The sequence below is a fragment of the Ambystoma mexicanum genome, chromosome 10 (assembly GCF_040938575.1).
Source record: "Ambystoma mexicanum isolate Mex_15411 chromosome 10, UKY_AmexF1_1, whole genome shotgun sequence".
Taxonomy (NCBI): Eukaryota; Metazoa; Chordata; class Amphibia; order Caudata; family Ambystomatidae; genus Ambystoma; species Ambystoma mexicanum.
This window is the reverse complement of record NC_090932.1, coordinates 146,118,037-146,145,755: the sequence shown is the minus strand read 5'-3', so window position 1 is coordinate 146,145,755 and position 27,719 is coordinate 146,118,037. Positions and strand designations below refer to the sequence as shown.

Sequence of the window (27,719 nt, the reverse complement as noted above, 5' to 3'; positions counted from 1 at the left end):
AATTATGTAAATTCCTAATGATAAATTTGGGCCTTCAACAATTTTAATGCAAAATTAGTTTTCATTACAAACCCAGCAGTTTATGAGATTCATGACTGCCACAAGGGCGCACGTCCCCCTCGCTGTAAACAAAAAGACTGGTTCCCATTAAAAAATACAAATTCCGTTTGCAGCGCTTGCAGATGGTGTCACAGAAAGGGGTCATTTCTCAAGGCACTTTCTTCTTGTCGCATTAGCCTGACAGTAGTGCTAGGCTCCCCCACTACAAGCAGACATCATTTAGTGCAGATTTGCATAAAACGTAATGAGGTGAGAATTCCAGTGCTTTGATAAAATGGCGCTCAATGAAACCAGAAAAAAACGTGTTTCCTCAGCTCACCGTTCATTAAAGCGGCAGAGACACCCCCTTAAGTCATCAATTGTCAGACCTGCTGTGCTGGGCAGGGCTCGTACGTCTACACCTTCCCGTTTGGCTGGAATTAATGAACAAGCTTCATATCTGATGGTTTCAGGTCAAACAATGGAATGAAACACCGACATAAACACACGGATTTTTGTTGTGTGGTGCAGTGCAAAGTCACTTTGCAGCGCACTACAAATTCCATGAATCAGTCACTTTATCCATAATGTGCTTCACTGTTGTGTTCTATTAGAACTAACGCGCTGCTGCTGGGGCACCTTACATGTTTCACAGCTAATATTCTCATTGTAAAAGTATTTTAGTCGTGCTATTTTACATGTATGGATTAACAAAAGTGGAGCCTGATCCAAGTGGAGCCTCCACATCTTGGATTGCAGGTGACCCACATCGCCTAGAACATTTTCCTCCATTCTTTTCATGAAACTGTAGGGTTACCTTGTAGGACCCGACGTCGTGCAAGTGCAAATGATGTTCCTGAAGGTACGCCTGTGGAGTTGATACATTGGGCCTCATTACTAATTTGGCGGTAGCCGTGCCAGTAAAACCGGCACAGCTGACGCCAAACTCGTGAAATTACCGGCACTCAGCAATGGGGACATACAGGGGCATTCCGACCTCGGTGGACCCGGTTTGTCCCGCATTGCCGGGTGCCGGTATTCATTACTGCCCATTCCCATAGGGCTCAATGGGAATGGGGAGGTTGGATGCACCGGCACCATTCATGAATGGTGCAGAAGAATCTGACGAGTTGGGCTCGCGGGTGTCGCTTAGTCCACCAGCTCAGACCTGGAGGGCACAAAGGCACCCACGAGCACAACTTGTAGTTTGCCGGTCCGTTACTACTGTACCGGCAAACTTGAAATGAGGCCCACTGTCTTACCTGGGATATTTGTTGGAAAAGACACAAACCAATCTAAACTTTTCGACCCCCGTTAGCTAGAGATAAAACAAATAAGAATAGCAGCTATTTCAGTCCGTCCTTCTCTGTCATGCCACTGCAGTAGAACTGTTTATGAGGCACATAAAGCAGAGCGAGATGTCACTTTCTTTTTGCAGCGCCATGAAGTCTAATGAGAAATTGTTAAACAACTATCTCATACAACAACCCTTTTCTTTCTTTCTTTCTTTCTTTCTTTCTTTCTTTCTTTCTTTCTTTCTTTCTTTCTTTCTTTCTTTCTTTCTTTCTTTCTTTCTTTCTCTTTCTTTTTTCTTTCTTTCTCTTTCTTTTTTCTTTCTTCCTTTTTTATTTCTTTCTTTCTCTCCTTGTTATTTCTTTTATTCTCTCTCACTTTGTTTTCTTTCTTTCTTGATTTGTATGTACCTCATTCAATGAGATTTCCTTCAGAGCACTAATTAGGGTAAGGAGTATTGTGCAAGTATGCAAGTGGCATAAAGCAGTGCGAGATTCTTTTTGCGGCACCATGAAGTCTGAGGAGAAACTGCTAAACAACTATCTCATACAACAACTTCTTTCTTTCTTTCTTTCTTTCTTTCTTTCTTTCTTTCTATGTACCTCATTCAGTGAGATTTCCTTCAGAGCGCTAATTAGAGTAAGGAGTATTGTACAGGCATGCAAGGAACACGATCGCATGTACTTGGTAAGGTTTGCGGCTTACTTGCCCTAACTAGAAATATAATGCATTGTATAGCAAACACTATTATTGCTGGCCCTAGCAAGAGCCCACACTAGGAATACTATATTTTCCCCTTTCTAACTTAATGTCTGTTCATTTTAGAATTAGAAAATATATTCCATGATGGACCTTGTTAGGCAATAATTGATGTAGTAAACCTGTGGCAGACTACACAATACTCGTCCTCTTGGTATTAGGTAACCATTCTCTTGAGATAAGCCTGGCTGCTCAGTGACACTACCAACGTGTGTAGTACAGACCTATACCAATAGGTGGTGTGGGGTACATTAACCAGCCCAAAAGAAATCCCTGCCTCACAAAATATGGCTGTGCTGTGCCTGCTGAACACATATTCCCCTGCATCACAAAACTGTGTTTTTAGCAGTTACAGAAGTAACGGCTGTGCTGTCTTTGTAATAACTGCAATACTTTATATCAACTGTGTAGAAACACTTTCTATCAGTGGTAATGACAAGGAAAGAAACTTCAGAACGGACTCACCAACAGAGAAGAATTCTTGGACCCGCTTGTGACCGGAACTCAGGTACGGTGATGCTGATAGGAATTCCCCTGAACTCTCCCTCCTCCTCTGTGGCAAAAAACCCCGGACGGAGAGAAAGATCCCAGGGAAACACTCAGGGGGAAGAAAACCCTGCGTCAATTTGTCTACTTCTGGTGTCTTCCTAAGCAGTTGTGCTTCAAGGTTGGTTCACTTCGTACGGTCTAATATAAGGAAATGAGAAAGACACAGTAAGTAATAGTAGGTTTAGATTGGACAGTATATTAGCGAATGAAAGGAAACAGGACAAGGTTCACACCTTGTAGTTGGCCAGGAAATTATGATACGTAAAACAGGAGGCTCTTGTTTCGGGAAACTTCTCTGCATAGAAAGAACGTGTTAGATCGGGCTGAGAGAGAGAGAAGGTATGTGTACCTCTAACGACAAGGAATACCTGTGTTGAGGAAAAGATTAGCTTCCGAGCAGTTGTTCAGATAAGTAGTCTGATGTTTGTCGGGAGTGGCGGAAGCATCAGATTGACTGGGAGAGAAGGGAACAACGTTAGAACAATTCCTACTGTGTGAAAGAAAAAAGAAAGAACCGGCCCTGCCTTCGTACCTCGGAGGTTACCGAGGGATGATATTGTTTGATGTATGGAGGTAACCCGGAAGCCTTTCCTGAAAGCGTGAGAGTTTGTTCCGCTCGTGGTAGTACAGCGGTTTCGGTTCTACGGCTGGGAAGTAAGGTGTGCTGATACGGGAAACAGAAGGTAGAAGGTAATTACACACAGTAACGTAATAAGGACAGAAAGACAAAGCCTAGGTCCGTACTTACGCAGCGTTGATTAGCAGGAGTAGCAACGCGCATGCTTGTTGCAGAAAGAGACAGATATGGTGTGCTTGGTCGAGAGGGCGGAGTCGAGTTGCTGTGTGGAAACAGAACAGCTAAACTGCAACAGGCAGTTGTAGCCACCATCTTAGGCATAAAAATGGACGCTGCATACCTCCGAACCCAACGGTGCCATAGGGACCAGCGCTTCCTAAGGGGTGTGACAGTATACCCCCTCCGAAGGGTCGGGGAACCCGACTTACCGGGATGACATCGATAGAATCGCCAAATCAAATCCAGGGCATGTAAAGCAGAAGCAGGCTCCCATGAACGGTCTGCAGGAGAATAACCGCGCCAATCAACCAGATACTGCAGACGACCCTGATAAAACCGGGAGTCACAAATACTGGCCACTTCATATTCAGGTCCCAAAGGCGTAGAGACAGGAGGGGATGAGAATCCCGGCATCTAGCAATCCTTCTTAAGTTGGGAGACATGAAAAACAGGATGAATCCGGGACCATGAGGAAGGGAGCTGAAGCCGGAAGGCAGCAGATCCCACCCGTTGAAGAACAGGGAAAGGACCGAAGTACTTGGGCGATAATTTGGACGGCACCAAATGACGGGGAAAAAAGCGGGATGCCAACCATACATGATCCCCCGGAGCCAGCAGTGGAGCCGGGATGCAGCGTCTATCGACAAAACTCTTGAAATGTTCCTGCGCAGCAAGAAGAGAGGCCCGAGTAGATTTCTGACACTCCCGGATGTTCAAGAGTAAACTGTCCACATCTGGAAATGTAGATGGAGAAGATAGACCCACAGGAAAACAGGTTGGATGAAATCCGTAAGAACATTGGAATGGGCTGGTCTTCAGAGCAGAATGTGTTGAGTTATTGTAGGCAAATTCAGCCAAGGGCAACAATTTGCACCAATTGTCAAGGGAGGCCAAAATGTAACAACGTAAGTACCCCTCAAGTGTCTGATTGAGACTCTGTCTGGCCGTTGGTCTGTGGGTGGAATCCGGAGCTCAGGGCCCTATTGATCTTTAGTTATTTACAGATCTGGCGCCAGTACTGAGAGGTGTATTCTGCCCTCGATCCGAGACAATGGTTTCTGGAAGTACGTGAAGCGAAAAGATCCGGGCGATAAATATCCTTGCCATCTGAGCGGCCGTGGGAACCTGAGGAAGTGGAATAAAATGGGCCATTTTTGTAAAGTAGTCCATAACCACCATTATCGCTGTACACCCTTCGGAGACAGGTAGGTCAACCACAAAATCGGCAGATATAAATTGCCATGGACGGACTGGAACAGGCATATTAGAAAGGAGACCCTGGGGAGCTGTACGTTGGGTCTTGGTTTGTAAACAAATTGAACAGGCCGAGACATAGTCCTGGATATCCTGACCCACTTGGGCCACCAAAAATGCCGTTGCACCAGTTCCGTAGTGATGGTAATTCCACAGTGTCCTGCTATTTGTGAATCATGGCATAATTGCAACACCATCCTTCTCAGATTTTCAGAGGGTAAAAATAATCGCTTCTCCCGGTAGGCACAACCCTGGGACAGCACCAGTTTCAGGTAATTCAATACTGTAGGATTATTTCTCAGAAGCAGAGCTGTAGCTTCAGAGACGGACTGTAAGAACGTAGTTACTACCTGCAGGAAACGAGCTCTGGGAAATATCGGCTCTGATCGAAAAGGATTTGAAAAGGTGGAATCCTTCCTTGACAAGGCATCAGCCTTGAGATTGACCCTGCCAGGTATGAATGTAAAAGTTATCTCATAAGGGTAAAAGAAATGCGCCCAGTGGGCTTGTCTATTATTTCGAGTTTGGGCATACTGTAGGGCTCGGAGGTTACTGTGGTCAGTACGAACCTCGATTGCATGACACGCTCCTAGCAGCAGATGCCGCCATTCCTCAAAGGCACGTTTGATTGCCAGTAGTTCTTTTTCGAGGACAGTGCAATTCCTTTTGGAAGGTGAGAGTGTCTTGGACATGTATGCCACCGGACACTCTATTCTCTGATTGTTATCCTGTAAAAGAACAGCTCCCAATGCATGGTGAGATGCGTCTGATTCCACAATAAACCTCTTAGTTTGGTCTGGGGTAAGAAGCATCGGACCTGAGACAAAGCGCATCTTAAGTTTATCAAAAGCCAACTGAGCGTCATCCGACCAAAGGAAATGCACTCCCTTCTTGAGAAGAGCGGCCATTGGTAAGATCTCCTCTGAGTAGTTAGGGATGAAACGCTGGTAAAAATTGGCGAACCCGAGGAATCTCGGAAGGTCTTTCACACTCCCAGGAGTTGCCCAATTGGTAATAGCAGAAACCTTTTGTGGATCCATAGATATTCCTTGAGTTGATAAAACGTACCCTAGATATGCCACTCTGTCCTTGTGAAACTCACACTTATCCAATTTACAGTAGAGGTGATTATCGGACAGTCTTTGGAGTACTTCCATAACATGTTGAATGTGTTAAGTAGGGGATGAAGAGAAGACCAGAATATTGTCCAAATAAATGATCACCGAATGGAGAAGAAGATCAGAGATGATGTGGTCCATAAAATGCTGGAAGACAGCAGGGGCATTTGAGAGACCAAAGGGCATGACTCTGTATTCGAAATGCCCAAAAGGTGTTCGAATGCCGTCTTCCATTTGTCACCAGCCCGGATACGGATAAGGTGGTAAGCTCCGCAGAGATCCAATTTTGCAAAGATGGTAGCTCCTTGTACGGCTTCAAGTATGTCAGGGATCAAAGGCATGGATACCTATCGCCGATTGTGATTTTATTCAATCCACGATAGTCTATACATGGCTCTAAGTTCTGCAGTATCCTTTTAGCAACAAAAAATAATGAGGCTCCTGCTTGGGATGTTGTCTCTGCAATAAGACCATGATGCAGGTTCTTTTGGAGGTATTCCTTCAGAACTTCCTTTTCCTGCGAAGACAATATGTAAATGCACCCGAATGGAATAGGAGCATCAGGCATCAGTTCGATTGCGCAATCATCTCTCTGGTGAGGTGGGAGTTCCGCATATTCAGTGTTAGAGAATACCGTATGAAAGGGCTGATAGATGTCAAGAATGCCCTGAATATGGTTAAGGATAGCAGAGTTTGGCCTGCGTTCTTGCAAAGAAGGCCCAGGATGAAACCCTAAAGCTCCGCTCGAAAGACAGTATTTGGTACAATGTTCAGAACCCATAAAAAGTGTTCCTGCCGTCCAGTTTATATATGGATTATGCACTCTGAGCTAAGGAAGTCCACGTATGATTGGATAATGGGCGGTCCGGATGATGTCTAAAGTGATAGTTTCGCTATGGGAAGCTATTTTCATATGAAGAGGTTGAATCTGTTTAGTGATAGGACCAGATACCAATGGACTTCCGTCAACTGATTCAACTGGAATAGCTAGCGTTTTTAACGAGGATGGTATACCCACTCGTGGAGCCCACTGAAGATCAATAAAATTACCGGCGGCTCCACTGGCAATCAAGGAAGGTACTTCTACATGATTAACAGTATCCCATCGGAGAGTTATGTGCAGAACGACCATTGGAAGATCTGGAATCTCAGTAACTTGAGAAGGCACATGAATAGGTGAGGAACCGTTTCTCAGTTCCCTATCCGTGGTCCCCTGACGGTAGGGAGTGAGCATTTCCCAATCTCCTAACTGGAATTATGGGACAGTTCTGTATGGCGTGATCCTTGGCCCCACAGTACATACAAAGATTTTGTTGTCGACGTCTGTTACGTTCATCTGGAGTCAAACGACGTTGTGTTGTTCCAATCTGCATAGGTTCCTCTGCTGGAGCACTCGCGGCAATGGAGGAGAAATCAGATGTAGATCTTGGATTCCTGGGCCTGCGACATTCTCTATGTCTTTCCTGTATTCGATAATCCATTTGCATCACCATAGAAATCATTTCCGCGAGATTAGGGGGGCGAGGAACTCGAGACTCCTCATCCTTTAACTCCTCACTTAAGCCTCTTCTAAAAAGAGTAATGAGAGCGTCATCCGCCCAGGAAGTGCCTGACGCTAATTGTTTAAACCTAGTGATAAGGACAGTAGGTCCTGTGAAACTTGCCTAAAGTCCAAAAGCTGTTCCTGAGCTGAGATAGTGATCTCTTGTATACTAAACATGGTCCTAAGGCTATTCAGAAAAGCCGGATATGAATCCAGTAAGGGGTTATTAGTAGTGACTAATGGTGTAGCCCAAGCTAAAGCTGGACCGGTTAAGTTATGAATTATATGACCAACTTTATCCCGATCACTTTGAAAGAACGCAGCCTTAAAAGAAAATTGGACGGTGCAAGCTTCAATGAAAGCTTTCAGTTTATGGGGATCACAGTCATATCAACCTCCGGGTATTGGGCCAGGGGGTAATTCAGAGCAACTGGGAGCTCTCCCCATATGTTGGCGTACAATAGCATTTTCCTGTTTAAAGATTGTCCCTGGGCGGTCAATGACTGAACAGCTGTCGGCAATTGTTGCTGTTGGGCCGGGTCCATTTTGAGGTTATGCTCAATTGGGGAGCAAACTAACGTGTCACTCCTTGGCCCTCAACCACTATTTTCCCTTCTTTTTTTTTTAGGGCGTTGCTAACTGTAATAACTGTAATACTGCAATACTGTTATATCAACTGTGTAGAAACACTTTCTATCAGTGGTAATGTCAAGGAAAGAAACTTCAGAACGGACTCATCAACAGAGAAGAATTCTTGGACCCACTTGTGAGCGGAACTCAGGTAAGGTGATGCTGATAGGAATTCCCATGAACTCTCCCTCCTCCTCTGTGGCAAAAAACCCCGGACGGAGAGAAAGATCCCAGGGAAACCCTCGGGGGGAAGAAAACCCTACGTGTGTGTCAATTCATCTACTTCTGGTGTCTCCCTAAGCAGTTATGCTTCAAGGTTGGTTCACTTTGTACGGTCTAATATAAGGAAATGAGAAAGACACAGTAACTAATAGTAGGTTTAGATTGGACAGTATATTAGCGGAGGAAAGGAAACAGGACGAGAATCACACCTTGTAGTTGGCCGGGAAATTATGATACGTGAAACAGGAGACTCTGATTTTGGGAAACTTCTCTGCATAGAAAGAACGTGTTAGATCGGGCTGAGAGCGAGAGAAGGTATGTGTACCTCTAACGACAAGGAATACCTGTGATGAGGAACGGAGTAGCTTCCAAGCAGTGCTTCAGATAAGTAGTCCAATGTTTGACGGGAGTGGCGGAAGCATATGATTGACTGGGAGAGAAGGGAACAACGTTAGAACAATTCCTACTGTGTGAAATAAAAAATAAAGAGCCGTCCCTGCCTTCGTACCTCGGAGGTTACCGAGGGATGATATTGTTTGATGTACGGAGATAACCCGGAAGCCTTTCCTGAAAGCATGAGAGATTGTTCCGCTCGTGGAAGTACAGCGGTTTCGGTTCTACAGCTGGGAAGTAAGGTGTACTGATACGGGAAACAGAAGGTAGAAGGTAATTACACACAGTAACTTAATAAGGAGAGAAAGACAAAGCCTAGGTCCATACTTACGCAGCGTTGATTAGAAGGAGTAGCAACGCGCCCGCATGTTGCAGAAAGAGACAGATATGTTGTGCTTGATCGAGAAGGTGGAGTCGAGTTGCCGTGTGGAAACAGAACAGCTAGACTGCAACAGGCAGTTGTAGCCGCCATCTTAGGCGTAAAAATGGATGCCGCATACTTCCGAACCCAATGGTGCCATAGGGACCAGCGCTTCCTAAGGGGCGTGACAGTCTTTGCTGAGCACATGTGGGGCGAGATAGAGCATAGACACCGCAAGAATGGCTGCATGTTGTTTCTTCAGGTCAATCCAAAGAAAAGAAATTAAATGCAGAATTGCTCTGCACTGCTGTGATGTCATCTTGAAAACTCAAGGCTGCACCCAGAAAGGACCTGCATTTAAAATGACATTACACTGGTGCTATATCCATCTTTACAACAAGAAGTTTGATAATCACCTTGCACACCTATATTTTGAGTGTATATAGTAATGATTCAAAGTAGTTAAATCAGAAATAATAAGTAATTTGAGGTGCAGGGGGGAGGTGCTCAGCCTTGGTATCTAGGCTGGAATACATACATGGAACAATAGTTTCCTATTTAAGGAAACCCGCGTCCCCTGCACACTATCAACAAGAGGCTAAAAAGCCTGTATAGAAGTTTTAATAGGTACAGTCAGTAGCCTAGTAGTTTTCACAGTTTTTAAATAAATTTCATTGCTTTGTTTCGCTCACAAATTTATTCTTAAATCACCCAATTATTTCTTGACAACTTAAAGAGTGAAAATTGATACTCGAAACGCGTTGGGCCACATTAAATTGTGATTTATGATTTGTTGTTATAAAATGAATAAACTACTGTTTGTTGGATAAACAGATAAGTTGTCAAGAAATAATTGGATGATTTAAGAATAAATTTGTGAGCGAAACAAAGCAATGAAATTTATTTAAAAACTGTGAAAACTACTAGGCTACTGACTGTACCTATTAAAACTTCTATACAGGCTTTTTAGCCTCTTGTTGATAGTGTGCAGGGGATGCGGCTATATCCATCTTTAAACATCACACAGTTTGGTTCCAGTAAAACACAGCCATGCCCTTCTATATTCGGGCTGAATACCATCAAATGCGGGCCATTCCTCCCGGAACGGCATTGTTATGTCAATTAAAATCTGTGAAGAGCAGAGAAATTCATTTTGCTTGATGTCACTTTCAAAGACCCCATTTCTTGAATATATCCCTGTGAACAGAAATTGACCAGGGCTATGAAAGCTTTCAGAAAGGAAAATGCTAGGAAAACTGCATTTTGTTAAATGAACATAAAAATAAAATAAACCCATTTTACTTTGCTTTGCAAAGAAATGAAATGACATTATGGAAGCTAAATGGGAAAGAATACTGTCAAATGCCCAGAAACACAACTTTACATTTGGGGAAGAAAAGCTGCAAAAATATAGATATAGTCAACTCTGTGTATTTTATTTCTCTTCACAAAAAGAACTTCAACAGCCTGAGGCAGGCATTCCTGTTAAACCAGTTAGGCTTAAATGCCAAATGTCGCACCTCCCTGTGATTTGATGCTGCCAGGGTAGGGACCCTGTTCTTTGGGCTGACAGGTGTGATAATTACAGGGAGCCTTAGACTGCATAGCAGAAATGCTCCCAAGAACAAAGGGGGGTTCCAACCCATGTGTTTGCTTCAGAAATGTGAAATCCCCTGCATTCAAAATGAAGGATTTCAAAGGAGAGGCTATGGCAACCTCTGTGCAAAGCTGTCCAGGGAAAGTCATTTGTCACGGGGGTTGGAAAGACTGCCCAATTTTGGGGACAAAGCCATCCCATTTGATTTAAAAGACTTTCTAGATGAATACATTTTTTTGGTAGTCTGATTAAGCAGTAATGTGAAATTATGATGGTTTTTAATGTCATTTTTTTATCAGCAAGATGAGACTATTTGGGTCTCCCTAGCTTGTGGGGGACTCAAATGGCATTAAAGAGGCATTTCTAGGGAACGCGTACACGACACAGAAGTAACATTTAATGGAAATATGCCTGACATTGATAAGCTTATATGTAGCTATTTGTAGAATTTTAGGTGAAACTTGTTCCATGGAAATTGCGAAAGAGTGCCAGAAGGACAAAACAGCATTGCACAAACTTGGGGTTTGGAATGGCATATTCCTTGTAAAATATGGGGTCTGCCTATCTGATTTCCAGGAGGATAACAAATATAAATATAAGGATTTTGTTTTATAACTGATTTTGGCAATAGTAACTGTGGTGTAACAAAGCACATCATAAAACACCCATATTAAAACTGATGTCACTTCCCTGGGTCCACTCTGCTTACAGGGAGGAAGTGACATTCACAGCCTGACCTATCCTATCTTAGAGGTATGTTCAGGTAATTTACGCCCATATAGTAAAAATGCTCTGATGTCATCCCACTTATAAAAGGAGGAGGCATAGGGAGAGTCAGGACATTCAAACATCCAACCTTCAAAATTCAGACATCCAGACATTTAACATTCACCCTGCAAGACTCCAGAGCCAGGCCAGAGGTAGCTGATCATCCAGATCCAGGCAGAACATCCTATCCAGGCAAAACTACTTATCCAGAATTAAACCCTACAAAAAACCCAATAATTCAGGGAGAAAGGGGGAAGGCTGCTGACCCGTTGAGAGAATTCAGTGACCAGACCTGTCCTTGCCCAGCTGATGCACCCTGCTCTCCACTGTGATGAGACCCTGGTTGCCCCGATGTTCCTTTAAAGGAGAGCCCAGCCACTGCACAGTGACCAGATACTTGTCCCGCTGTCCAGAGACCTGTTTAGCTGTCCAAACTACCCAATTCAAGTGCATTGTGTAAGTATTACCTTCCCCAGTAACCCAAAAAAGCTGCATACATCATTCTGTTAGCTTGCATTCTGTCAGTCCTATAAATACCCTAGTAAATTTTTAAATTGTCAGAGTCTTCTGTGTATCCTGTCCTTAAAAGAATCCATGTTAGTCTCCATGTGGTAGGGCAATTTTTTCCAAATCATTTCAGTCTGTTGTGTAAGTTCTTAGTACTATTTTGAATACATTTATTATTTTCTCATAGAGATGAACGCGGTGTGAATAGGTTAACCTTGGAAATTAACCCCCGTGCGTACCGTGTCTTTCTTTAAATATCTAGCCACTAAAATATAATTGCAGTACAACCAATCATTTTGCTAACAAAACCAAGTTTGCCTGTGAAAGTGTTTCCCTTTTAAAATCCGATTTTCCTTCCCTATAATCCCATACTGTCACCCATCAAGAGTCCCTATTTGACTTTAATATGATACCTGCTATGTGCCTTGGTACCTCATCTGTAAAACCAATTTTCGATTATGTCTGTTTAGCTCATTTCTGAAGCTGTTTGCCTGTTTTAAACCCATGAAAACTAAGAAATTGCAATTTTGCCACGTGTGATTCTTGCGGCACTGTTTTTCCTTCCCAAAGTCTTGTAGCTTGTACCTTTCATTCAACTGCACATGTAAAATAACCCTTCAGTGAATTCCGAGTGCCATTTTGGTAATTTCAAGGGTTTTCAATCCGATTTTGCCCTCCCATTCAGTGGTGATATGTCGGATTTCCAATCTGATTTTTGCCTATTATACCTGACTCCTTGCTACTCCTTTCCACCTGCACAAAGCTTGGTTAACAGGGAATTGGGGGAGTGTTTCAAGGGGAAATGCATAACAGTTGTCCCATTTAAAAGTACTACCAAAAAGTAATCTTGCTTTCATTCATTTTTGAATAGATGTGTCTGATGTTGGAAAGTTAAATTAAGGGTATCCTATCATTTTGCTGTGTAATTTTCACCACACTGGTGATTGCTGCCCTATATTGAATCTGTTTGATTTTCATTTGAATTTAAAAAATAAATATTTCTTTATTACACACCGGCCTGGTTCATGGTTCATTGCGACACAGGGTGTACTTCAAGGGGGGTGTGAGACAGGTTGGCTGCCTTCCGAAAGCTGAATCTGAAATTAACCTTTTAACTGCCATGGGTTTCCCCCCAGTGCCAAGGCCTTTTTGGTGATTTTGGTATTTCGCCATACAATGCCTTCTAACATTTTCTGTAACTCCTTAAGTGCCAAGGATGAGGTATCTCGTCCTTGGCAACAGGAAGGTAATCGCAAGGACAAGATATCTCACGCTTGGCACTTAAGGGGTTACTAAACTGGAAAGTGTTTTTAATGTGTGCCACAACCCTGGCCAGTGGAAAAAGTCCTGGTCTGGACGGTGCTGTGTCTTTAAATCCGTGACAGTGGGTTACCTAATACCAAGAGGACACGTATTGTGTAGTCTCCCACAGGGTTGGTACATAAATGTTTGCAGACCTCTAGATGGACCTCGCACTAAAATTAGGAAAAGGGCACAGCTCAATAGCTTCTCTATGTGAAGGACATGAACCACCCCTACGTGAGACACATTTCTAGCATTGGTGTTTATAGAAACATGCACAACTCCCCACAAAGGCCAGACTCCTGGACAGATTCAGAATGTGTCCACATTGCATTGAGCAGAGTCTTCCACATTTTAGACATCCTCGTGACAGTCAGTTTCCACTCCGTCTGCAATCATTTAAAGGTGATGATAACAGGTCAGCATTTCATCATCATGCATTGGAAGCCATTGAAGGGGCGCTGCACATCATGATGGTCGAACATACCCTTCTTCCACAGCTGGTTTCCTTCAGCGTCCATGATTAATGCAAATCATGACCCTTTCAGGAGCCCTCCACTGTTGATCAGTCTCTCTTGGCTGTACTTCTTTCATGAATCAATATATTTAACCTGCATCACTTAGAATTAGCAATATTCCTTTTTTTAGAATTATTTATGTGATGCTCTTCTATCTATTTCCTTAATTAACTGAGATGCTTAAAAACACATAATGCACATATTTGCATGAGCCCCTTCATTCACTCTTTTTCTCTTTACAACTCATTTTGTAACCTATTTTTGATATATGTACCTGTCTTAATGTGTGTAGTATACAAACAATGTGTTATGTGTGAATTATGTATGAGTGAAACATGTTCCATGAAAGATAGAATACTTCACCTTCATGAAGTGTGAAAGTGTTATGGAACTTTTACTGCAAATAAACATAAGGTGCATGCAGTATTGGCTTCAACTAAGATTCTGGACCCTTGAAGTACCACAACAATTGTATGTGTTTCTCATTAAAGATTAAAGCATGCTACTCATTTGTAATAAAGACGTGTTACATAATTTTTCTGACTTGAAAGAAAGAGAAAGTGCAATTGTTAGTGTGGGCTATTAGGTGTCGATAGCAACAACTATACAAACATTTGCATTTGAATACAGATAGGGAGGAACAGGGGTGGACTGGGAACCAAAACAGGTCCTGCCCAGAATGTCATATGAGGGACACAGGGTGTGTAGGTGTTGTTTGGTTTTGTGCCCACCCATTGCCATGCTAATCCCTATGGTCATGCCCACCCCTACCCGCCCTAACACCTACTTTTGGGAACTATTTGAGCTTGCTTTAATTCAGCCCTTCCATCAGACTTTATATTCAAAATGCCTGCCAATGTTTGTTCAAAACAGTCCTTTGAGATTTAATAGGGGTCATTACAAATATGCCAGTCCAGAAATAAGGTGCCAGTAACAACGTGTAATGCCAACTTTTCCGGACTGGCAAACTCAGAGTCTGCTGGTAGTGGCAGTGAACGTATGGCAGGCCTGATCTGCTTGTAGTTCAGGCCCATACTGACACTGAATCACTGACACCATTCACAGCAGTGCTGGAGATTCAGTGATTCTCATCCCATGGAGGTCTATAGGACTCCATGGGAATGGGAACTTACCATTACTCCGCCACCCATAATATCCTGGTAATGCGGGGATATTGGGTGGCAGAACAGATAAGGCGAATTTGCTATTAAGCTTCCGGTACTACCGGCTGCTTAATGGGCAAACTCTAAATGACCCCCATATGACTTAATTGGAGTTGTAAACACGCTGTCCTGTGAGGCCTGCCTTCAGCCATTGGATTTATAAGCACTCTGTGTGCCTTCACTGAAATCCTGTTAAAAACAATCATTGGCAAAGCCAACATTTTTGCCTTGTGCATATGTATTAAGCATTTTTCCAGGCACTGCTATATACCGTGCGGGACCGGCAACACATCATAATTGTAGTATAACAAGTCATAGTAGTTTATGTTAAAGTTAAGCTATTTAGCACACCTTGCAAATCTTCTACTTGGCACTAGCATCTTGGAGAGACAATAGATGATGTTTGTGTAAGTTATGGGGATTTGCACTAGTAGCTTTGGGTGCTCTGCAACAACCTGCAGATGAATGATAAACTGTCACTTTGAACAGTGTGGTGTTATTGTATGCTATGTTATGTTGTGTGTTATGTTACTGGGGCTTGACATTTGCATGCCATCTTTGGTGGAAAATTCGTGGCACATTTTCTTTATTTTAAAGAGGAGACAAGTCTCCCTGAGACCAAAGGCTGGAGTGAGAGCCTGTGGAGCTGAGCACCCCAACACACACTTGTGCTGGGTTGCACTTGCATGTTATTATCCAGTTCCTGTTGATTTTGCACCACATTTATCATCTGCACATATGCATATCAAGGGTAAACCCCACAAGGCCAACAACCGGCATCTCAGTATTTACCTGACTTCAAGAAAACAAAAACTAAATAAAATAAGTTAACAGTTCAAAGAGATATATTTCCTTTGGATGATGACTTTGTGTATGACTGCTGTTGAAATGCATATTTAATCTCATCAGGAATAACTGCAAGGTGCATCCTCTGGATTAAGAATGATTAAAAACAGGGGCTAACCTGCAGGCTTCTTTGAAGTGTCTGTAAATCTTTTAGGAAGTAGCCAGTTTGCAGAGATGTCAAGTTGCTCCTTTTCAGGTGTAAGGTGTCCAGGTAGCTTTTTGTATGACGTTTGCCACACTTTGCATTCTAGTACTTATCCTCCTATAAAAGGAAACTAACACTACAAGTAGAATAGAAACATGTTCTACTGCCAATCAAGTGAATTATTCGCTTCGGCTGAGTGCACACCTATGTCCTCAAAGAGAGTGGCATTATGTTGCTGTGTGTTTGTGTCCTCCCATGTCACTTTCTGAGTTATTGTACAGTCTGTATGCTAAATTGTCACGCAACCTTCTAGTTTTGGCTAGTGTATAGGTATTACGTAGACACCTGCCAGGCACAGCTATCATATGTCCAGGTACTTTCATCAATTTACCACTGGTAAATCTTGATGGGTATGTATTAACATTATGGTAGTGCCTGGCACATGCGTATCCCATGCCCACTCAAACCTAAAACTGTTGGCTTTGCCAAAGCTTGCTTATTATGGACTTTTGCAATAAAAGTGATTTTCTGAGCAGCATGATGAGGAATGTTGCAACTTGGGACAAACGTGGAAGGAGGCTAGCACACCAGCTAACTAAGAGGTTTACAGTTCTCCTACTACAAGCTAACGGTCCTGCCAGCACATTTTAAGCTGCCACAACGAGCAGCAACTGACACTTAATAGTGAATTGAAATAATACTCCTTCTTTTCAGATTATTTTCCTGTACATGTTCTCCCCAAAGTTCACAGTCAGTAACTAGTAAGAAAACACGTATATCCGACCTTGTGCATTTAGTGCACTGCCGCAGTTTTACACAAATAAGCACCTGCATATAGCTGTACATTTAAAAATAGGTGGTCAGTTGGCGATGAAGCAGATTTATGTTAAACTGCTTATGATATTAGTTGGCCACAAATTATGGGTTGCATATTTGTTGATATAGTTCCAACGTACGGGTTCACATATTAATACTGCTGATGGTCAAATGACGTCAAGTATTAAAAGAAGGGTGTGGGAATTGTGGACCGCTCTGCATATTGTGGTAGAAATAAAGCACTCAGCAATGCGGAAAGATATGGAAAGTCACCTCAGAGTTACCTGACCTTATAAGGAAAGCCCTCTGCCATACAACGGTGGGGAGCAATGGGGGGGCAGCTTACACACATGTAATAAATAATCTAGTGCATGGAAGATATTTTGGGCTTCATTACAGGCTTGGTGGTAATGGTAAAAATTAAGTGTATTTTTAATACCCACTATTTTAAAAATATGACCTATTTACAGGTTGGAATTGTGTGGGATATTTACATTAAGGGGTATATAGAAAATATTGCATGCGATAAATACCAGACATTTACCACATCCAGTATAAACATGCATGCAGGTGCTCTACTTTAGACCTCCAATACATTTCATTATTGACTGGAAAAATAGCCCCCATATTAGAAACCTTGACCTCATGAAGCTCAAGCTATATGCCTAGTGTCACATTGCCTTCAAACCCATAGCCTAGCAAGCAAGTTGTGAACTTCGCAACCAAGTAAAATGAGTTCTAATCCTGGCTTCCCCACCTGCCTAAACATATGTGATCCTGGGCAATCTCTTTATCTTAGAGAGTGCACTCAATTAATTTATTTGGTCAAAATGAATTTTGGAAACAAGTAGATCACTAATACTAAGCACCATATTAAATCATACAAATACTTCACAAAGACAATTCAAGTCCTAGTTACAAGACCATATTAAGTCTTAGCTTTGTTTAACCGGAATGCTTTATTTTTTTCCTATGGTGTTCATGGCATGCTGTACTTTAGTTAATTACTTACGTTATTTTGATTTGTCTCTGTGTGTCATTCTAAGGCTGTTGTTCAAAGGTGCAAAAATGTCTGAAGGCCTGAGAACAATGGGCTGGTGGTGGTGCTCAGTGGAAGCTACTCAGTTTGAAAAGAGGAGGCAGACATATTTTCCCTCAATCCTGTGAGCAAGCAAGTACAGCATTGATCCCTGAACCCAACAAGAGGGGTTGGGAGGGTTTGTAACCATGAAGTGGTTTAAAAATAAATAAATAAATTGGTCCATTTTACAGCTTATTTTCTTTAAGAAATTGAATACAAAGCCTTAAGATTTGCAGTCGGTTCTGAAGGGGGATCGAATATGTAATATGTAATCAAATACTTGAGATGCTGGCTCACTCACATGTGGTACATATGTGGATGCAGCACATTTTGTACAGATCTATCATAAAATTGTGCGCACAAAAGAAACCGAAGATGCACTTCAGAGAAATATATATTTGTGCGACTTCGTGCCTGATAGAGTTTTCCACTCTGGCAATTTGAAAAATGTCCATCAGAAACCGTATGGAAGTAGATGCACTATTTTTAGTTTTGGCTATTAGTTGTCACTTGCGACACCTATAAGTCAAAACTATTGCATTGAAGTACAGATAGGGAAAATGGCATGTGAGGATGAACTCAAAGCTTGTAGGTATTCTTGGTTATTTGTCCACCCATTGATTGCCCATGGCCCTGATAATCCCTATGGCCAATCCCACTAGGTTCCAGCCATCCCCCACCCAAAACACCCCCTCTTGGTAACTCGTTGATCTTGCTTTAATCAAGCCTTACCAACAAACAGTGGAATCAAAGTGCCTGCCAGTGTTTGTTTAAATCACTCTTCTGAGAGTTAATGACTTAATTGGAGCTGCAAACATGTTACTGGTGTAATAACAGTGTTTTATCAGGCCTACCTTCAGCCACTCGATTTATAAGTACTCTGTGTGTCGTTCACAGAAGTCATGTTAAAAACGAGCATTGGCATAGCCAACATGTTTTGCTTATGCATATGTCTTAAGCTTATAGCAGGCACTTCTAATAGATGCCCAGGTACTAGCACCATTTTGTATCTGCTACCAACAATGGATAGTAAATACCACTAGGGATGTGCTTGGCAAGTGCCTTTCCCATGCCTACACACAAGCCCAAACGTTTGGCTTTGCCAATGCTTGTTTTTAAATTAGCCGAGTGAGTCGAACTTGTATGTACATATATTGTTGCTATGATACACCGGTTTTCCTATTGTGTTGGCAACATAGTGGTAACAACAGCTCTACATTATCACAGATTCTGCAGGAAGCATGGGCCACTAAGGTAATAGTAGGTCTCAGTCGTCCTAACTGTATTCTGCTTCTACTTTAACTATATTGGTTACTGACTGGCAAAAACACAATTATTATACTTGAGAACAACGTTTGTACATACCTCGTTTTTATTGGTGAATTTCCCATTTCTCCAATACATATTGGTATTGTTTAGGGCCCAATTTATTTCAAAAAGAAATCAATCACAGCTTTTCAACATTTGATTTATCATTTCACCACTCAGTGGCCCTTTGTCATTCAACATGGGCCCTGTCAATTGGGTGTTTTTGGGGCCAGTCCTTTAAGCAAATAGGTTTTCAGATGCTACTCATTCTCCGTAACATTGCTGGTTGCAAAGTTGATGTGAATAGACCAACCAGATGAACACATCATCAACTTAGTGTCCACTAAATCCACTGGGTCACTGGCTTTGATTCGCTCCACCATCCTTTGTAGTGATGAATTTAGTAAACTGTATTTAAAACCTGAGGTATTCGATTAATATTTAATTATTTATTTGTATATTTATATTATATACAATATGAAAAGAAAAATTGACAAAATTGTTGTCAACGCTCAAATTGTAAAATTTAAAAGTTCAAACTGAAGAATTGGTATACATTCTAGAATTTTTACACTGGTGTTTTGTAAAGCAAAATCAGACTGCATTGCCAGTAATTCAGTTGTAAAGGCCTGGTAGTGTGTTCACAAGTTCAAAGGAAATAGGGGGAATATTCAGCTGTGATTTCAAAGGTTACCACTGAGTGTAAAATTGTCAATCTCAGAGCACATATTTCACATTGTAGACAAACACTCTGGAATGCTTACCGCCTTCTGTTTTGCAGTCTTTCCATGTTTCCACATTTAATTGTTTTCAATAAATAGTCCTTAGATTAGGTGATACAGAAACTTGAGAACTAAACCTGTTAAAGAGCCAGAATTACCTTTAGGAATACCAAATGTGGGTTGACTATGCAGAACAATCTTTAGGATACAAGGAACGCTTGCTAACAATCCAGTTGCCCTTCTGATAGAGCTTGTAAAAAAAGACATCCTGACCCCCCATTGACACTGACAAACCACTGTGTCCATTGGATTCCTCTTTCCTAAAATCACTGGGAAGGTAGCTTTGGCTCACTAGTTAAGAGAGTGTGAGAAGATTTGATGGATTTAGTGGGAGATCACAGAAGAGATGATACAGGGCTACTTGATTATCTAAAACATTTCCACAAGGCACTTATCATGTAAATCAGGGGTTGCTCTAGATGACTTTGCAAACAGGAGGCGATCTGCTAGCTCTGTATCAAAAGATGGATGAGTAAAAAATAACTCTACAAAAACAAACGCATGCTGTAAACCAGGTGTCACTCTTCCCTAGGCCATGGACAGCCTGATCATTGCACATTTATGAGAAATCAAGATGCTCTGAATGTTATCCGTGATTCTGGTAAAGAGTTTAGGGTCGTTCATGCTAAAAAAATAAGAGGCATTTCTCCCATGACCCATCCCCCCAAATAGTATGGATAGTACAAAAAGGGCATGTGTGGTTAGATGTTGGATCGGTCTTGTTATGCATCAGGATGCTGCAGCAAAGGAATTGGCTGTAGATGAGAGAGACATAGAACATGAAATGGATTGAGTTGAGGGAGAGGTAGAACATGAAAACAAGGCTGTACTTGAGGTAGAGGTATTAATCCGATGTGGGACAATCGGAATGGTATAATAGAATTCAGATGAGGGACAGGAAGCAAATTGAAATTGTTTATGACATCATGTGACTAATATGTAATCTTCTACATCACAGTGACCATCTTGTATCACATAAATGCTCGCTCATGATTTTAATTGTGAGGAGAAGAATACCACATATTGTTTGGTGGTAAACATAAGATTAGAGTATAATCATTGGCTGTACATTAAGGCTCCCATTTTCTATCTTAAAATACACAACAAATAAAAAGAAAAAGAAAAATATCTACCAAAATATAAACCAAAAAATAAACAATATTAATAAATAAGAAAGTAAGATGATGCTAATCCTTCTAACTTCTATACAGCAAAAATATCCCAATATTGTAAAATTGCTAAAATCAATGAAGTGTCTGACCTGAACATCAGGTAAGACCAGAACATTTCATTTTATAACACCCGCTCATCAATAAAAAAAAATACACATATGTATAGCTTGTTATATCATCTAATTGCAGACAATTTATATACAAGTGCTTTAATGTCTCAAGTACTTGATGGTTGCAAAATGTACAGCTCTAAAGCTCCCATAAGAGGACCCTTCTATCCTATTACTGCAATGATCTTTGGTTATATGAAAGTTTCAGATATAGTTTAAGTTTCAATTAGCAAGGAAAGTGCTGTAAAAAGCAGCACCATTGCAGTATTCAAAACAATTATTAGCACATTTTTTAACAATGTTTTTAATTTGATCCTATTCATCAAGTTATCCATGTCCTTGGCTCTCATTATGCCTTTAATCACAGATTTAGTCACAACCAAGAATGTTTGTTCTAAATGCATTATATGTGTCAGTTCCCTAGTACTTAAACACAGGTTCTTTAGTAGACCATGCAAAGTCAAGGTTTCACCACCTAATGCCGCTTGGAGTGCTTTCACTAGGTTGTGTTCCTTTACTTTCAGGATTTTTATCATGAATCCAATTATTGGAATCTTCACCACAAATTGCCAGGTGGTCAACCCTAGGTCGAACATACATCAAGTCTACTGGCGTTGACTGTGAGGACATATTTTCTTCCAGCTTTTTCAACAAGACCAGATTGCCATGGGGCCAGCTTATGGTGTTATTTTATGAGTGGGACAACACAATGACACCTTATCAAAAGCATCTATGCTTTCAGCAAGTGCATGATGTTTACTTCTTTGACTTGCTTTAATAAAGACCAATGCATCTTTTGATCAAAGAGTATACCCAGATATCTAAATTCCGCCAACTGTCAATGTCTGTGTTATTCAGGTATGAGTACAATTATTATGTTTAAAATCACAAGGTAAAAGGTAAATCACAAATGTTTCGACATAGTGACATAGTGATATTAACTTCAATACCATTTCTGTCACTGTATAGGAATACACTATGAATAACCATTATAGAACAATTTCAGTTGTATCTAACAACATTAAATCATTAACATACAGTTAGTATTGGATCAGGTTGCCTTCCACTTTAGGTGGAAAGCTTCAAACTGAAGCGTAATATAATGTTAAATCTGCTAAGTATAAGTGAAATTAAGTGGGGGCAAGAAAACATCCTTGCTTCAGGCTCCGAAATGACTGTGGTTCTTTTGATAGCCTTCCAGGCATATCTGCAGGACCGTGTTGTTAAGTAATGACTTGCTTAGGTAAAACAAAGAGGGCTATCTGTCCCAAGGGAGTCATTTCCTCTGAAATCTTGCTTTTGTCTATCGAATGCAGCCGTAAAATCGATAAATGCTGCTAATGGAGGGCACAAATTAGCATTAATGGCTTTTTCTCACAATGAAATGGTTGCCGTGCCTTCAGAGACACTTATTTGACCCTTGCATAGAAGTTAAGATAAACAGCTCCCTATTGCTGACAATAAGACAGGAACAACAATGTTGTTCTAGTAATCCTCACTTAAACAATCCCACCCCACAATCTGAAAAAAAAAACCTGTTTTAAACTCAACATTTTGTTTTATTTTCAATAATAAATCAAATAATTAAAGATTCTCTTCTAATTTAATACGCTGGGGAAGTCACCCACAAAATATCCAAATATATACAGCCATACAGTGCACAAAAAGAAAAATACATCCGGCCTGCCGTTGTGTCATTATCCATTTAATTCCAATTTTCACACATATTCATACATAGAAAAACAAACATGAATAAATATTCTATTGCATTGACTCAAATACATCAACATGTAAACACACAATCTTGGCATTGCTTGATTCGACGATTGAAAAACTATCCATCCTCACTGTAGAATGATGTATTACTAAAACTCACCTTTCCCCATAAATCACACGTTGGAGCAGGTATCAGAATAATGTTTTAAACAAAACAATGTATTTACTTTTCTCTGAAACCATTGACAAGTAATGGCATCCGAGAAATATGCAACTCTAATATAATTCACTGATTCTTGGCCGGATTCAAATCTAGAATGTGCTACACAATTTGTGACACACTATTGCTTTCTAGCTTGGGCATATTGCAATGTTAATATTGTTTGCGATATAGGTTTGACTGCAAATATTTATAATGGATATTGGGTTCTATATGTTTTGGAATGCTGGTAGAGCAGGGCCTAACTCATGCACTATTTCAAGGCATCAGGATCACTGTTGCAACATCCCAGTTCTTTGCATTTATAAAGAAGTAGATTTCAATTACTTTATTGACTGAGGCTGATACCAATGAAGGGATTTGTCATTCTACATTTCAATCTCAGATGTCTAATGACTCCAGAGATGAGGCTGGCTAGGGTAATAATTTCAAGTGTATATTGCAAAACATATATACCTTTCACTATATTGTCCTATTCCATGCTATAGCTTTTAAACAGGACTCCCAAAATACTTTGACATGCTATTTGGGATTTCGATAATTCTCAGAAGACAGGTAAGGACACGGGTGCCACCATTGTGGGATGTCGTCCTTTATGTGCTTGACGGTGCAGGGTGCTTGGCCCTGCCCACCCTGCAGTCGTGGTGCCAGAGTTCAAGGGAGAAAAGGAGGAAGAGGAGAAAAGGAGAAAGAGTCTGCCTTTGTGGCATGAGCCTGCTGCAAGTGAAGGGCACCTCTGTTGTAGGGCGCCATCCTTGTCATTGCTCGATGGTGCAGAGTGCTTGGCCCTGCTCCCCCTGGTGTTGTGGCGCCAGAGTGCCAGGGAGAAAAGGATGAAGAGGTTACCAGTGCTGCGTTAGCCTGCTGTGGTTGAATGGCACTGATGTTGTGGGGCTTTTGTTGGCTGGTCGGTGGCAGTCCACCCAACCAGTCAATCTTCTATCTATACAGCGAAGAATCATCAGAACGTGACAAGTAAAACTTTATTGTTATCAGCAGGGAACCCCTTGAAGCTTATGCATAAGTGTCAATATTGGAATAAGTTAAACCAGATCTTTCCAATCAAAATCAATATCAACTGGTATCAACAGTGTATATACTTTCAGAGGCTCCTGTTTCCTTTCTGGCCAGCAATTTTCTTTGGACCAATGTTTATTTCATTGGTCCCACTTTGGCTCCATTTCTAGACATGAACTAGGAGAGGTGACTCTGGGTAAACACCTTTGAACCTCTCCAGAACTTACATATCTGGACCAATTTGAGCTCATTGGCGTGATGTGTGCAGAATCTGGCACTTTGTAGCCAGTCTCACAAAAGAATGAGGCTAATGTCTTGACTTGTGGTACTGGGCTACAGCATAACAAACACATCTTAAACAAATATTAACCTGTGAACCAAGTAATTATTTCAGTCTGCCACTGCTCATTTGCAAATAGCTACTCGCTGCTGCACCAAAGGGACACAAGAGAAAAAAAAACACTCAGGACTATGATGCTCTTCTGGGAAGGAAACTCAAGAAAGCAGCTATTTAAAAACCTGACTCACTGCAATCTTCGTTGGACAGATATCTTAAATTAATTGCTGGACTAATTGATGAACAAATAAGGCAGCTGAACAGGCCCCATCAGGCACTAAACACCTCTTGACTACATCTGAAATGCACACTTTACAACAACCCTCAGAGAGCAAAAAAAGAGGGGTAACCACTGCTGATTTTTTAACATCGGATTTACCCTGTTTTTAATCTTAATCTGTCTATCCCAAAGACTGCAGAAGGCAGCCAGCAAGCACAGCCAATGTCAGAACCAACCAACATAAATAAAGGGACGAGGTGTTCCCTGTGTCGTTTTCATAAAGAGTCCACAGACCGTTTTGGGATCAGATACAAAAGTAACATCTGGTCAAAATGACAAAAGTTCTTTACATCTAATCTGGTGCTTGAAGATCAGGCTTAGCGAGTCTGAGGTCACCGTGCCTGCAAAGGGTTCAGTTGATAAACAAAGTCAAATTGTCACCAGCAAGAGCCAAGCATCTGACCTCAAAGACTTCATGGGTACTATTAACATGTGTGTAACTCATGTAATAAAGCACTCATGGCCAAAATATAACGTATTGCAGATTTTATGACTAATTGTAAGACTAATATTTTTTACAGCCTCTCAATCATGGCCATTTTTTTTTTTTAAGATCTTTGAATTCAGAATTGCTCTCATTGATTAAGGATAACCTTGAGAAGGCTAATGACTCTGCCAGAGACCCAGACTGCTCTATTAAAATCAATGGTAGTGTCACAAAGGTGGTACAGCCCCTCTGACAGAAGGAGGATATAAATATAGCTATTAGTGCCCCACCTAGAAATTCTATTTCCCAAGATCAGCTTTCCTCTTTAATGAATCTGGGATTTGGACATCTGTCCCATAGGCATCACCTGCAACTTCCACCAGCTGCATTACCTCTTGTAGGCACTATTGCAGAAGTCCCACTATTACTTCCTGTGAAGAGAGAAGATACTAGTACTCTAATGAAAAAGATGTTGCTTTGGGTAAATACCAATCTAAAGGTACAGCATATGAATCCACGGAACATAGGAATGGCTAGAAGGGAAAGCTGGATGGGAATTACCAGACAAAGTGTGTTCGGTGATTGCATAGTATCACGTTTTCAAATCCCAGTATTGCTGATCATATAGTTCATTCAAATTTGGGTTATAAAGATGCAAACTGTGGCTCAAGGAGTCTTTCCATATCCCTTTTTTACACCAGGTAAGGAACCTCGTCTTATATGAATTCCAAATTCCAGCATTGTGTTTGCAGCGGATCCTCACCTGCCTTCGGTAAAACACAACAATGTTCTGTAGTTAATTCAGGGAAGGAATATCTATCACTTTTATCTGCCCCATTAGTATGCACTAGAAACAGGCTCCGACTGGCCTATAGGGCAATAGCCCCATGGCCGAACCAAAAAATGCAAAATCCTGGTGTGGGCCAGGTTTCTTGGTTGAAGTGGGGCACTTTTTGGGCGATTGTGGGCCAGTTTGATGATTTAATGCACTATGCAGCTAGTATGTTGACCACGGTTGCTGAATACATATTCTTTAAAATGCAAAATTTGCATCACATGTTATCAACAAACTCCCCCTTGGGTACTATTCAAACAGTGTCACAAAAGGAATTAAATGCCATTTGCAACGGTGGGCCACTTTTTCATTGGTGCCTGAGACAATTTCATGTCCCAGTCCGACCCTGACTAGAAACCGTTTTGAGTGTCTAACTGATATGGAAGAAATTGTCTGACTTCCTCTAACGAAATCCATGCACAAGAAGCCTCATATAACATTGCTGTCCAGCTTGGTATTGTTGACTAACAGATGCAATCTGTTGTCAACTACTTCAGTAGAGAGAACATCCATAGCTGTCTTTAATCAAACAATTCTTACAATGGTATCTTGGAATATGCATGGGATTAAGATGAAATTAGAAGATTCAGAACTTCTTTATTCCTTCGGTTATGCAGACATAGTATTGCTCCAAGCGAGATGGTCACTTGAGACACCAGTTATAGAACGTTTTAGCATGTATCATACACTGGTGCAAACAAATGCAACAGGACGATAATTTTGGTGGCATGACATTCTTGGTCAAGACTAGTTATATGAGCCATCGGGTTACAGTAGAACCATTGATGTTGAATAAGTTGAACACCCAATCAAGTTAAACAGCTCTTATTTTAGCATGATTGGTCATTTACTATTGAAACAATGCATCAGTACTTCTCCTTAAATCTATTTCTATGAGATTACAAGAAATTAGGAGTTCTTGCTCCATTGTTTGCTATCTACCCAGACAAATTAACCAGGTCACTCTTCTTACGATTATGTTGGACTATGACTCTAACTAAACAGATCTTAGTGAGATATGGGATGTTATCAGGGGAGCAAATTACCTGTCACTTTTGTAATTCTGACGACCAATGCAAAACGCTTAGACACCTGTTGCTGTGTTGTTCTCTGGTTCAGGGCTATAGAGAGAACATTCTAAAAACATTTATGGGTCTGTTTTTATTAGGTGAGGCTGAAACAATTTGCACCATATATCTAGCTGGACGCACCACCTCCACTGTAATTGCGGAAACAGGTTTTTTTAAATCATTGACATTAGGTATCATGCTGAATTGATCTTGGTATATATGATTAATATCATGTTTTTTTTTTTTTACTTTGTTGCTTTTAGTGATATTATGCTAAATCTTTTCCCTATTTCTCATAATTGATTGTTTTTGTATGTTTTTATAAAACTTGGGGTTGGGTAAAATTCATGAAATGGATTTGCGATGTATATGTTTTATATATTGTGTACATAGTATAATTGAGAATTTTATAGTGTGTTAAAGGTTGATTGTTAATTAATCAAATAATAACAAAATAAAAACAAATTTAAAAAGAACTGCTGATGCGCTTTTTATAGGCTGTTAGAATTAAATTGCCTCATTTTAAAGATCTTTTGCTGTTTCATTTTTATAACTCTTATAGACAATACAAAGATCATTGTCTTACTAGAATGTATGTAGTCTGCAGATGACCGGGTGACAAGACCATAAAACCATGATACTGTAGTCATTGTGGGTAGGGATGTTAATTTAAGATAGGGAATGGTACCCCATCTAATTTCTTTGATGAAACAGAAGATAGGTGTTGGGGATAATGACTCCAATT

General features: G+C 41.0%; 1 protein-coding gene across 1 annotated transcript in view; it reads left to right on the top strand.

The window, feature by feature from the left end:
• The window catches only part of TACR1 (tachykinin receptor 1), a 2,197,909-nt gene that overhangs the window by 2,025,517 nt on the left and 144,673 nt on the right, over positions 1-27,719 (top strand). The window lies entirely within an intron of this gene.